The 13,612-nt window shown below is 46.3% G+C and overlaps 1 pseudogene; it reads left to right on the top strand.

The window, feature by feature from the left end:
• The first annotated feature begins 5,923 nt into the window (after positions 1 to 5,923).
• On the top strand, positions 5,924 to 9,276 carry LOC136504624 (ureide permease 2-like; annotated as a pseudogene).
• The last annotated feature ends 4,336 nt before the right edge of the window (positions 9,277 to 13,612 follow it).

Raw genomic sequence — 13,612 nt, 5'->3', positions numbered from 1 at the left:
AGGAGCAAAGATGCTAAAACAACATTTTTCTAACTAGGCTTGCGTCCTACAGTCAACACGGCTCTGATACCAATTTGTCACACCCAATTTTAAGGATAAAATTGAATGCATAAAACTCGTGTGTGCCCAGGAATCAATCACACACACAAGCTGACAAATTACATAAAGTATCATCATGGTGTCTCATACATCAGAGTTATAATAAAACTTAGTCTTATACATCACAGCGGAAAAATAAAAAGATAATAAAACTCTCGTGGGCGTCATCACAGGGGAGGTCAACTGGTTGACCACAAGCCTAATAATTCTCCGGGAAATCCTCATACCCGTTGTCATCTGTTACTCATTCGGGATTTTTATTCCAATAAAGAAAATAAACAAGTGTAAGTACATTCCGTACTTAGCAAGCTAACATGGGGTTATGAAGCTCAAAAAGGATAGACTCTGGTTTACTGTAGTTAGCATTTTTAATAGGTCAAGCTTTTATTCTCAAGTATTATCAAGTTATGCTTAAGCTCCCATTTAATTCCCATAAGAACATATATCGGGGTCAAGTGTACCATATATCATCATTGAACAACTTTAAACGATCATCAACAAGTAACCAGTTATTCTGTGAGTTTTCTGGGCCGCTCGTAACCGTGAGCACGGCTGTTATAACAGTTTGTTACCCTCTGCAGAGGTGGTGCACATTCACCGCGAGTCTGGATCCCCATATGCCCAGGTTAATTACTCCCATGTCACTACCAAGGTGAGCGGGCAAGGTACACTATGAAGCTATTTCATAGGTTTCCCTAACAAGTTAGGGCCGCTAGGTTTTCTTGGCAGGCAGATGTAGGAACCCCCCTTTCCTATGGCACATATCCATCGCGGCTATACTCATAGGAACAGAGGCAGCCCTATACCCAACGTGGCAAGCCCCATTTGAGCCAAAAAGGTAACCTCTAACTAGCTAGAAAAGATCCTATTACTGAGCTAAAGTCAGAGCCATATGACTCTCCCGGTTGCACTGTCAGTCCCAGCTTTTGCCGAGAGATATGTCCTTATGGAGGGCTGGGAGCAACATGAACAAAGGTCATTTGCACTTTCGCCCTATGAAATAGTTGTTATAAATCATGTTACTCACTTTGTTCCATAGAATCATTCATCATCATGTATATCAAGTTCAGTTAGAGCACTAGCAATCTACCCATATGCATTTAACCCATAGGAGACAAGGAACAGGATAAACAATCACTAGGATGTCCTTATGGGTATCAAAATTAGACACATGCAAATGAGTAATTGATTTAAAGTGAAATAGGATATCAAGTAAGGCCCATGCTATACTTGCCTTGGTTCACAAACTCGTGCTGGTCCTGCTGGTCGTCGAAGAGTTCTTGGTCTCCAACGTTTTCCTCACCGTCTGAACGCGACCAACACAGCAACATACAACATTCCAAAAGCATTCATGCAAAGCAAACATTCCTATCATTAGAACAGTATACCAATAGTATTGAAATCAAGATAAAATGTTTGTAAAACTAATCTACGTCTCGCTACGATCACGTCAACGCGAAGTTCACGAAAAACGGAGCTAAAATACGAAAGTTATGATTTAAACGGGTTTTCCTATAGCCATATATTTAATTAAATCTAATCATAAAATTAAAAAGTTCCAAACTTGACTAACAGTAGTTCCAACATGTAGCTTATGAAATTACGAAGCTAACGCGATTTGAATGGATCAATTCGGAGCTAAAACGACAATTTTATAAGTGAAACAGTTCAAATGGCTTTTCTGTAAATACTGAAAACGTATTTTTGACTTAAGCCGTGGAGTTTACGCTTTCCAATCGAGATTGCGCATTCGGGGAAATACGCTTTGGACTGCGGGTTAGGACTTAGAAAAGTCCAGGGACTCTTTTGCAAAACAGCCACGCGAAGGGGTAACTTCTAATCCTGGCCGTTGATCTCGCGATAGGCGGTTGAGAATAAACCGAGGAGGGAGAACAAGGGGGGCTGGCCGGAACAGGGCCCCAGGCGGCCAGGCGCCATGGCCGGCGGCATGAAGGACTCGGCCGTGCTTGGTTAGGGGCTAGGGTTCACCAAACGGACATCCGAGGGCACCGGTGAGCGCGGGGGAAGAAGGGGGGTCGCGGCCATGCCGTTACGGCAGCCGGGAACGGCGGCTAGAGCGGTGGCCGCCATGGCCGGCAACCACGGCTCACGGAGTTTGCGGCCAGGGCTCGAGAAGCCAAGAAACGAGAAACGAAAAGAATGGGAGGAGAGGGGAGAGTACGGCGATGCTCACCACGGCGAAAAATCGGAGCGGAGGCGGCTCGGTGATGGTGGTTCACGCGGAGGCGGACGGCGGAGCTCGGAGACCTCGGGGCGGCGGTTCTCTCGGGCACGGCGACGCGAGAGGGAGCGAGGATCAGCAGCAGCGGGTGCGGGGACGGCCTCGACTTCCTTTTGTAGAGGCAAGGGCGCGAGAGGGGGGGCGCTCCCACGACGTCGTTCGTGGGTGGCAGTTGCGGCTTCGCGATTTACTGGTGCGGGGCGAGCGGGAGGTTGGGGGCGGCGCCGACAGGTGGGGCCAGGCGGTCAGCGGCTGGGAGCGAAGGAGGCGCGCCGGTTGGGCTGGCGCGGCTCGCTGGGCCGAGCGGCCGAAGCGCGCGGCGGTTGCGCCAGGGAGAAGGGGAACTGGGCCGGCGGAGCTTGCTGGGCCGACGTGGCTGACGCGCGAGGCTGCTGGGCCGAGCGGGGAAAAGGGAGAGGGGCCAGCGGGCCAAAAACAAGGAAGGAGGGGGAAAAATATTCTTTCCTTTTCTATTTCTTCTATTTTCCAAAACCCTTTTTAAATTCAAGTTTCAATTCTCTTTGAAATCTTTAACAAATTCCAAACATTCACCAAATGATTTGCAGCAGCATGTATGCATCACAAAGTTTCTAACCTTATTTTTAAATTTTAATTCCACAAAATTTGTTATTTCCCTATCTTTTAATGCTCACACATTTGCATAAATAAATCATATTTAGCTATTTTAAAAGAATGTCATTTTTAGGGTGTTACACAACACCAGCACGCACGGCGGGTTCTCTGTGCCCCGTCATGCTGCAAAGCGCGTCCTCCCCCCCACCGGTGTGCTGAGTGTGTATTTTGGGGGTGTTCCTTTCGTTTATTTGCATGGAATTTTTCGTTTGCTATTGCCAATAATAGGTGTATAGTGTGGTTTGTAGGATTTCACACAGCAGCCTCCAGCACAGGAGCTTATTGCACGGGATATTCATGATGTTGAGTGAAATTTCAAGCATATCTTCCGAGGCAAGTTCGACATAATCCATAAACGTCACTCACTCTTTAAACTTCTTTTTGTCTTCGTTTTTGAAAATCTTGATTTGATATGTTATCAGTTTTTAGCCATTTTATTTTTGGATTGATTACTAAAATATATTCTCAAGATATTACCTAGTGTGACTATTTCCTAGCAGTTTAAGTGAAAAATACCACTCCATGTGATTATTTAGTACAGCCCCCTGCCCCTCATTAGTGCAGTGTGTGCTTTTGTGTGTAGTAAACTGTCAGTCTAATCCGTAGTTTCATCAGATGTGTGTTTTGTTGATTGTCCTATCTAATCGTCGGTTGCTCATTCATTTTGCTGCTTGTGGAATGGTAGCCTTGCTGATGTTATCAGTGTTGCTGTGGCTAAGGATGACACTGCACTTGTGGGCGATGTGCCTGCATTGGTTGACAATGATGGTGCAGTAATGACAATAGGAGCATCACGTTTGTTTTTGGTTGCAGCTAGCGGATGTGCTATTTTTTTGGGCTCTGATGGCAGTTTTCTTATTTATTATTTTTTACAGGGGAGTGAGTAACCTGTGAAGAGCAGTGCAATGGCTGAGCAGGTGGAAGCGTATGTTGATATTGGGGATGAGATGCCAACAGCCACTTACCAATCCATGGAGATCGAGAAGGACGCTGAAGGTGCGATGTTGATATTTGGCTGAGCTTTCTATCTCTGTGGGTTTCTTTGTTTATCTGTTTGTGTGGGTGGGGTGTGTGTAGTTGTGATTTTGCTGTCGTTCTAATATTTTCATTTTGTTTTATTTACTGCTGACTCTGCTTCTAAATAAATGAGATGACGCTGTTTGTGTGTAGGTTGACAAGTAGCAGTTCCATTGCAACGATTTTGTGGCATCCGCAGGTGCATCTGCAGATCAGTCTCCCAGCACTCCAAGTACTTATGTGAGTTCTGTGGCAAGGTAAACTCAACGATTTTTGTGATGCCTTGCTTTGATAGTCACACCATTTTATTGTGCATTAGTTGAGTATCATTTATTGTTTGTCTGCTATTTTTTTAAGACACACTATTGCTTATTGTTAGTAATTATGTGCTATTGACTAATTCCAGTATCTTCTTTTTTTGGGATGACCGCAATGAATAGCGACTTGGGTTAAATATGTTTATCGCCATTTGCAATATCAAATTGTGACTGTCTTTCATATAGCCTTATTCATGTTATAACTTTTCTGAGATAGTTTCCACCTTATCTGAATTCTACTAGATAGTCAGTTAATGTCAAGGCATACACTGCCAGACCCTTTCTGGCCTTTTCACTGTTTTAAATGGTTTTAATGAAACTCCTTATATGAATACCATGTTTCTTTCTATTTGCTTTTTGATTCTTGTGCCATTGTCTTTTGTATCGCCAATACTTTATAACAGTTTGCTGTGAAGAGGAAAGCAGTTGGTATCTGGGGATGCAAGGATTGTGGGAAGGTTAAGGCCGGTGGCGCCTACACCATGAAGTATGTGATGATGTCCAGTTACTCTGTTTATATTGAGTTTTCTATGTTTCTAGTCGTCATGTCTTCTAATTTGTTACTTTTGCATTTCCAGCGCTGCTAGTGCGGTCACTGTCAGGAGCACAATCTGGCGCCTGTGGGAGCAGACCGAGGCAAGAGTATGGGTAGTTTGAAAAGGAGTACCTGGATTTTGTAGTTCAGCCAAGAGTCAGTGAATTATGATGTTGCCATTTTGCCTATTTAGCTAAAATGAACAAAGACCGGTGGAACAGCAGAAGCAGCAGCCAAAGCGACATGGGCAGATAGCAGAAAGCCACAGGACAGCAAGCAGCTAACTCGTTCTATCAATCCACTCCCCGTGCTGCCACATGACAGAAAGCCACAATAAACATCAATGGACAGCTAACTAATTATTTTTGTGTTTTGGATTTTTTTTGCCAATAGTAACGGGTTTTGGATCTTTGTTGATCAATACCCGTGTTGTGGAAATCAGACAGATTTTTGAGTTGCAAATCTGTCAGTTTTTCAATGCTGATGTGTCAACTGCTCATTTGTTCAAAATTTGACAGATTTAAGGGTGTTAAATATGTCAATAGATGTATAGACAGACCCTTTAAATTTATCAAAAAAAATTACGTATTTAAAAATGTCAAAACATCTTATAATTTAGAACAAAGGAGTAGTACATAATTACAGAAATAGTCAGCCTGACAGCCGTACTAGACTTCCAAGTAAATCTACTTTACAGGAAACTCTGAACTAGCTGTATCCGTTACACATTGCCTTGCCAAGTTACGTTTTGCTACCATCCCTGCTTGATGCAAATTACATATTGACGTGATTTATCCTAGTAATGCAGCCAAATCATCTGCATCAGCGATGGGTATTAGATCTGACAAGAAACATATTAAAAAATGATAAGGATTAGCATCAAGAGCAATTATTGAGTGGTGTCCACGGCCCACATACGGGTGTGGACCTAACAAAATCACCTCCTCGTCACCCGGTTGGTAGAGTGGCTCAGGGTGGGGCCCACGCCAGCTCCTCCTCCCAATCTCCATTCTCCTCATCACATATCCGCTCAGTCCCAGCTCACTGCCGATGAACCTTCCAGAGTGGCTCCACAAATACTAGTACTAGTAGCCTGTAGCCTGTAGGCACACACACCACTAGTAGCTCAAAAACCCACGCCACGCTTGCTGCAGAGAGCTCAAAAACCAAAGCTTCAAAGGCTTCTTCTAACTTCCTTCTTTTTTTTTGGTATATATGTGGCGTCCCTTTAACATTTGTTCTGCCGTTTCATCAGGTTCTTTGCTTGTTTATGTTGGATGAATATTCCCTCTTTTCAAGTTCAGTTCTTTGGCTCAAAAATGCTCTTTGTCGTGTCAGACTGCATGATGATACTTGCTGTGGTCCATCGTCGAAGGTCTTTTCTTTGTGTACATATACATCTGTAGCCCTTCACATTGGTTTTTACAATACTCTGTTCTATCATGAACATTTTTTGAGTTGCAGGCTTGTAATTGTGCATTCAACTTGCTTTTTGAGTTGCAAGTCGTATATATATTTTTTTGGATTCAGAGTTTCATCGTTTCTCTGTCTAGCTCCTTTTGTCTTCTTAAGCAGTTTCAGAGTTTCCCAGATAAAACGGCCGGCAATTGAGTGGCATTTTACAGCTTATATATAGGAATTTCAACTTGACACATTTTGTTCTTCTAGCAGCGTTCATAGGATCTTAGATCTAGAAACAGCATGCTGCAATCAATTATCAATATGTAGTGCGTGCCTTCCTTGTTAATTTGACAAGAGAGTAGAGAGACAAGCTATTGTTATACAGGTTCTTTGTTGTCTTGTGGACAGTTGAGCCGCAGAATTTGACTTGAATTCTTTAGGACGAATTCATTAGAGTATAGCCCTACGTCCTCTGACTTCCGGATTCTTTAGGACGAGTTTCCCTTGCATTTCGTTTGTGTGAAGTGAAATCAGTAAGCGTGACTGACAAAAGTTTGTTTTTCTTGCATCAGGTTTGTTGATTGGTCCTGCCGTCGACTTCGTCAAGATGTACCTGGTGAAGGACATTAGCGGCGCCATCGGGCTGATGGCGGTGGCGCTGGTTCTCCTTGGCACCTGGCCGGTTGTCCTGGCGGTGCTGGAGCGGCGGGGCCGGCTGCCGCAGCACACATTCCTTGACTTCTCCGTCACCAACTTCCTGGCCGCCGTGCTCGTCGCGCTCACCTTCGGACAGATCGGCCCCGACACGCCGGAGACGCCCAACTTCCTCACCCAGCTCGCTCAGGTTCAGGTAGCTCACTTTCCATTTCAATTAGTACTCGGTCACACATTCAGTTTTCTTTCAGTACATCATTCAGACCTGAAGGAAGTGGAAACATGCATGTCTGAATATCTGAAACTCTGGTTGTTCTGTCTATCTGTCAGAACAACTGGCCTTCGGTCCTGTTTGCGATGGCGGGCGGCGTCACCCTCAGCCTGGGGACACTGGCCACGCAGTACGGCTGGGCGTTCGTCGGGCTCTCCGTCACTGAAGTCATGGCCTCAAGCCTCAAGGTCGTCATAGGTACATGTACATACATTGTTCAGAGTCTGAAGATATTTGTCGACTCAACTGTTCAGAGTCTGAAACTCTGAATATCATCATCATCATCATGGAACTGAACTGAAACTTGTCTTCCAAGGGACAACGCTCAACTATTTCCTCGACGGCCGGATCAACAAGGCGGAGATCCTCTTTCCTGGTGTCGGTTGCTTCCTGATTGCGGCCATCCTTGGGTCACTTGTCCACGCTTCCAATGCCGCTGATAACCAGGAAAAGCTGGCTAAGTCCTTGGCGAACTACAGCAAAAACACAAGGTAGTAATGTACAGTTTTTCTGCCACTACTCAGTTTCAGTCCATGCGCATGTTGTGGTTGCATGCAACTCTGCAATAATATGCGCATAAACACACATGTTGTTATGGCATTATTGTCACTACTCCATCTGCATCTGAACAATGTGTGGTTTCTGACTTTCTGCAATTAATTTTCCATAGGAACACTGCAGATGAGGATCTCACCAAACACCTCCTTGACAAGGTACAGTTGGATCAACAAACCAAACAATTGTCAGTATAAATCTGAAACATTTGTACTGTAGTATAGCTTTGTTCATCTTAATATTTTGATTAGCAGAGATACCAAAGGATCCAGAAGAAGCAAAGCCGGATGCAGCAGAGGCTACTCAGGCCCTGGAGAAAGTAGAGGCAGGAACGGCAGAGTTCCTGGTTGATCTGGAGGAGAAGAGGTCAATTAAAGTAGGTGGGAACAACAAAATCTCAATCATAATTCATTGATAACAAAAAAAACTTCAATTCGATCTGATCATGTCGTCCAAAACTAAATCTGGATCCCCATCATCAGGTGCTGGGATCCCACACGCTGCTGGGCCTCGGGATCGTGGTGTTCGCGGGCGTCTTCTACGCGCTGTTCGCGCCGGCGTTCAACCTGGCGACCAACGACCAGTGGCACGCGCTCCCCGCCGGCGGCGGCGTGCCGCACCTGGTGGTGTACACGGCCTACTTCTACTTCTCCCTGGCCTGCCTCGCCGTCAGCGCGGCGCTCAACGTGTGGCTCCTCTACCGGCCCATCATGGCCGGCGTGCCGAGCTCCACCGTGGCCGCCTACCTCCGGGACGGCGGCGAGGGCAGGGCGCTAGCGATGCTGGCGGGGATGGTGTGCGGGCTCGGGAACGTCCTTCACGTTCATGGCGGGGCAGGCGGCGGGGTACGCCGCCGCCGACTCCGTGCAGGCGCTGCCGCTGGTCAGCACCTTCTGGGGCGTCGTGCTCTTCGGCGAGTACCGTCGGTCGTCGCGGCGGACCTACACGCTGCTGGCCAGCATGCTGCTCATGTTCACCGTCGCCATGGTCCTCCTCATGGCTTCCTCCAACCACAGGAAGCCGCTCTGACCTGACCTCCATCAGCAACCGCTCCACTCCATCCTCCACGTCATCAGTGAGCTGGGCACGTGGATGGATATGCCGAATGCGAATGCGACGAGGAGAATGGAGATCGGCATGGGTGTTGTGGTGGAGCCCACTAGCTGAGACAGAGCTGAACTGCTACGTCCACCCACTTGTCCATCAACTGTCTGCTGCTCTAGCGCTGGTTAAAGATTTGCTGGTTCAATTAGCCAAAGGATCATATCTACTAGACTACTACGGCTCTGACGTGGCCCAATCTCTTATCAAGGTTTTAAATAGCTGGCTAAGCCATTTAGCTTTCTATGTTCAAAAACAGGCTATAGCCAACTATAGCGGGCTATAGCGGCGGTTAAGATCTAACTTGTATATAGAAAAACTTAACTAAATCCTTCTCAAACAGCTATAGCCGGAGATAACAGAGACTATAGCCGGAGATTTAAAACCTTGCTCTTGTCTCTTTTTGTGTATCACTACCACATAATAGATTTAGGGCATGTTCGGTTGCTACAGAATGATCTTCTGGATTGATTTCTGCCAGATTTGTTTTGTTAATTTGAATAACTATTATCAACGGGAACGATTCCTGGGCTGTTCTGGAACAACCGAACAAGCCCTTACACAGGCTGTTGAAATGGATTTACAGGCATTACGTCCATCTACCTCACATGGTCAATATTAATTGAGAACAGCAAAACGGACATATGGTCGTCTCTATAAATTCAAAAAAAAAGCGTCACCGAGCACGTGGCACCACGCAGGATGCTGGGCCCAAGTGCTGTCGCAATGGGTTGCGGGTTTTGTGACTCCATGCCCCGCTGTCCGATGGGGAGTGCTGCCCCCACGCTCGTGTGCTCGCCTTACACTCCACACTTACACTACACGTACACACGCGTGTGCGTATATACACACGCAAAGAAGAGATTGTGTCTCCTTAGCCTTCGGTACGCGGGAAACGCGCACCGAATCCGTACGCGTGCGTGTATCCTATTTTTTCTGGAAAAATTCCAAAAAACAGGTGCAACATCAGGGTTATCTGGACTATCCCACCACTGAACAAAGGCCCATTCGCTGTGCTTGCCTTTCTGCCGCCACTGAGCATGCCATCCCCACCCTACCGAGCCCACCGCCGCCGATCCATGCCGCTCCTTGAGGGCGTGAGCCCTCAGATAAAGTTATTTTTATGGTTCATTTGTGTGACCTTGGCAGTACTAACTCTCAAGAAAATATATAACCTTGGATGCTTAGACAAATACCTTGGCGATAATAAACCCTGAAGAAAATATATATCCTTGGGGGCATCTATATATCCTTGGTGGGGCTTCGTCAACCCTAAATAAAATACATATACTTGAGTGTTGTTACATTTCCTTGGCGGTGTTAAAAATCTGTCCGCTTATTTATTTCCTTGGCGGTTCAACTCTCAAGGAATTGATTTGCGGCAGCCGGCACTCAAGGTAATAGGTATTTCCCTAGTCTCTCTACCCTTGGCGGTCATTCCTTAAGTGTTGGCCGCCAGGAGTTATTTCCTTGGCGGTTTTGGGGCTTTTCTTGAGGTTTTTTTTATCCTCATGGATATTCAATTCCATGGTAGTATCCCGAGTCCTCTGCCGTCATTGACCCATGCCCTATTAGTGAGGAGAGCAACAGAGGGATCGGCCCTATCATTGAGGAGAGCAACATAGATAGAGGACGTGAGGGTAGTCACAGGAAAGTGTGAAATCGAAGAGGAGCCAAACTTGTAACACCCTAGGTGTTTGGCTTCCATGAAATTGCATGTCATTTCATAAACATATGCATCATCTATGTCATCATGCCATTGTCACTGAAACATACAAATGCAACATTCACAAATTCTGTTTGTTTCATACTTGATTGCTTATGAATGGTAGTAGTGCAACATGTGAATGCAACATGAATTTCTCATACCTTGAAACATGGCAACATGGTAGTAATATGACAAGTATAAAATAACAACAAAGTCATGAAACATGTGAAACATTAAATTGCAACATTTGGGTGAATTGCTTGTTTTGTTGTTTCATCACATGTGATCATTTGACATGGGTATAGCATTTGTGTAAAGTGGTTGATTATGGTCTAATACACCTTAACTACACTTAGGGTAATTGTTGGAACATTGTTCATATGGATCAAAACGACAAAAATGCCCTCAAGTGGAGGTTTGACTTGAATTGACCCTTAGAGTGCCACTGTTTGACTGATTCAAAAGACTAACTTAGAGACCTAGCATGGCTGTGCACTCTTTACCAAAGTTGTAGCTAATTTATCAAGGAACAAAAGTTGTTTTATGATCAACTCATGAAAATGTGTGGAACATGTTCAAACAAGGGCCACAAGTCATTTTTCCCTACTGAGTTCTCACTGAAAAATTTGTCTGTCATTGATGCCATTTCAGTTGGATCGAGCCAACTTTGGCTTGATACAACTCAGGATACAGGGTGAATTAGCTGTAGATGTCTAAATCAAAGTTGTAGCCCTACCATAGCTCTACAACTTTTGTATACATTACTTCCACTAAATCGTCACGGTTTAAGAGATCCATCACTGCTAAGTTCGCTTGTCAGTCGTCGTCTTTGAACACTGAATTGCAATTTTTAGAAAACGGACAGAGCTCGCCATGGTGAAGGGTCGAGATGGCGACTAGAGGGGGGGGTGAATAGTCTTTTCTAAAACTTAATAGCGTCGGCTAACCGATACAAATGTGGAATTAAAACTATCGGTCTAGCCAAGACTATACCCCACTATATATGTTCACTAGCACCTTACAAGGATAACAATTATGCAACAAAGGTGCCGGGCTAGATAGAGCTCTCCTAAACAATTCTAGGAGCAAGGTTACACAAACCTATGCCACTAGTACTTTAAGCGACAAGGGAGCTCCTACACATGCTAGTAAGCAAAAAGCACAAAGCTAACTAAGCTCACTAGCAATGCTCAATAACAAGGCAACCAATGCCTAATTAGAGAGCGCAAATACTTAGTTACACAAACTAAGCAATGTGACTAACAAGGTTACTAAAACCAAATTAGCCACGCAAGGGAGCTACTTCTATGCTACACAAGCAAGAAGGTAATTAGCAAGCTACACAAGCTATCTAATTACAAGAGCAACTACACAAGCTTAATATGTATATAAGTAATTGCAAGCTTGTGTAATGGGGATGCAAACCAACGGGAAGAACAAGGTTGACACGATGATTTTTCTCCCGAGGTTCACGTGTTTGCCAACACGCTAGTCCCCGTTGTGTCGACCGCTCACTTGGTGGTTCGGCGGCTAATTAGCATCACCCGCTAAGCCCGCACGTCGGGCGCCGCAAGAACCTACCCCTTGAGTGAGGGTAGCTCAATGACACGCTTTACTAGAGTTGCTCTTCGCAGCTCCCGCGGGGCGAGCACAATGCCCCTCACAAGCACTTCTCCGGAGCGCCGCACAAGCTTCTTGCGCGCTTCGACGGAGACCACCACCAAGCCATCTAGGAGGTGGCAACCTCCAAGAGTAACAAGCACCACCGGCTTGCAACTCGATCACCTAGTGCCACTCGATGCAACCTCACGATGCAATCGCACTAGAATCGCTCACTCACACAATCAAATGATCACTATCAAGTATATGTGTGATGGAGGGCTCCCAAGCACTCACAAGCATGGACACTAAGTCCCTTGAGGTGCTCCACACCAGCCATGGCTGAGGGCCACTTCTATTTATAGCCCCAAGGGCTAAACTAGCCGTTACCCCTTCACTGGGCAACGGTCGGGCCGACCGGACGCTCCGGTCGTGTTGACCGGACGCTGGACTCCAGCGTCCGGTCGCTCGCAGACGACCACGTGTCCCGATTCCAACGGTCACTTGACCTGACCGGACGCTCCAGCTTCAACTGACCGGACGCTGAACCCCCAGCGTCCGGTCATTTCCAGTAAGCTCCCGAGCATGACCGGACGCGTCCGGTCGAACGCGATCGAACGCAGCCAGTGTCCGGTCACACTCCAGCGACTGCTACACTCCACGTCAGCGCGACCGGACGCAGCCTACCAGCGTCCGGTGCATTCAGATCCAGCGTCCGGTCAGTTGACCGACGCTAGCATCTTCTCCATTTTCTTCACCCTTGCTCAAGTGTGCTAACCACAAGAATTTGCATCTGGCGCAATAGAAAATAGACATTCCATTTTCCCGAAAGCGCCAAATCCCGCCTCTCCTTCAATGTCGATGCAACACATGCACCAACACGATCAACAATGATATGATCCACTTCATATCATCACATGATCATATTGGTTCATCGATCTTGACTCTACTTGCTCTTCACCGTTGCCATCGTCCATCGGCGCCAAGTCTTGCTCAAGCTTCACCGCCACGCGGTCCATCACTCCAAAGCCTTCGACTTGCCCTTCACGCTTGCAACCGGTCCATCAAGCCAAGTCTTGTCTTGATCTTCTCCACCTTGATCACATGACTCAACGTCATGTCTCATGTGCATTTAAGCTCCTTCATCATCACATGTGTGAGCTTTGCAACATCTCCAAGCCATTTTCACCTTCATGGCATATGTTGCTCACACACATGTACCTGTGGACTAATCACCTGTGTATCTCACATAAACACAATTAGTCCACCTAGGTTGTCACTCAATTACCAAAACCAACAAGGACCTTTCACATGGCCGACTGGCGCAGGAGCTAATCGCCGTGTGGCGTGCATGCTCTGTCGATGTCTCCACGTTATGCGTTCGAGCTCCAGATGAAGGCCAGCGTCTCGCCACTCGCTCGTTCACTCGCCATTTCGCCCTGCCATCTTCTTCCTCCGCGAGAGCACGGTGACCGGGACG

The sequence above is a fragment of the Miscanthus floridulus genome, chromosome 14 (genome assembly GCF_019320115.1).
Source record: "Miscanthus floridulus cultivar M001 chromosome 14, ASM1932011v1, whole genome shotgun sequence".
NCBI classification, from domain to species: domain Eukaryota; kingdom Viridiplantae; phylum Streptophyta; class Magnoliopsida; order Poales; family Poaceae; genus Miscanthus; species Miscanthus floridulus.
The sequence above is the reverse complement of the archived record's forward strand: the minus strand, read 5'-3'. Positions and strand labels throughout refer to the sequence as shown.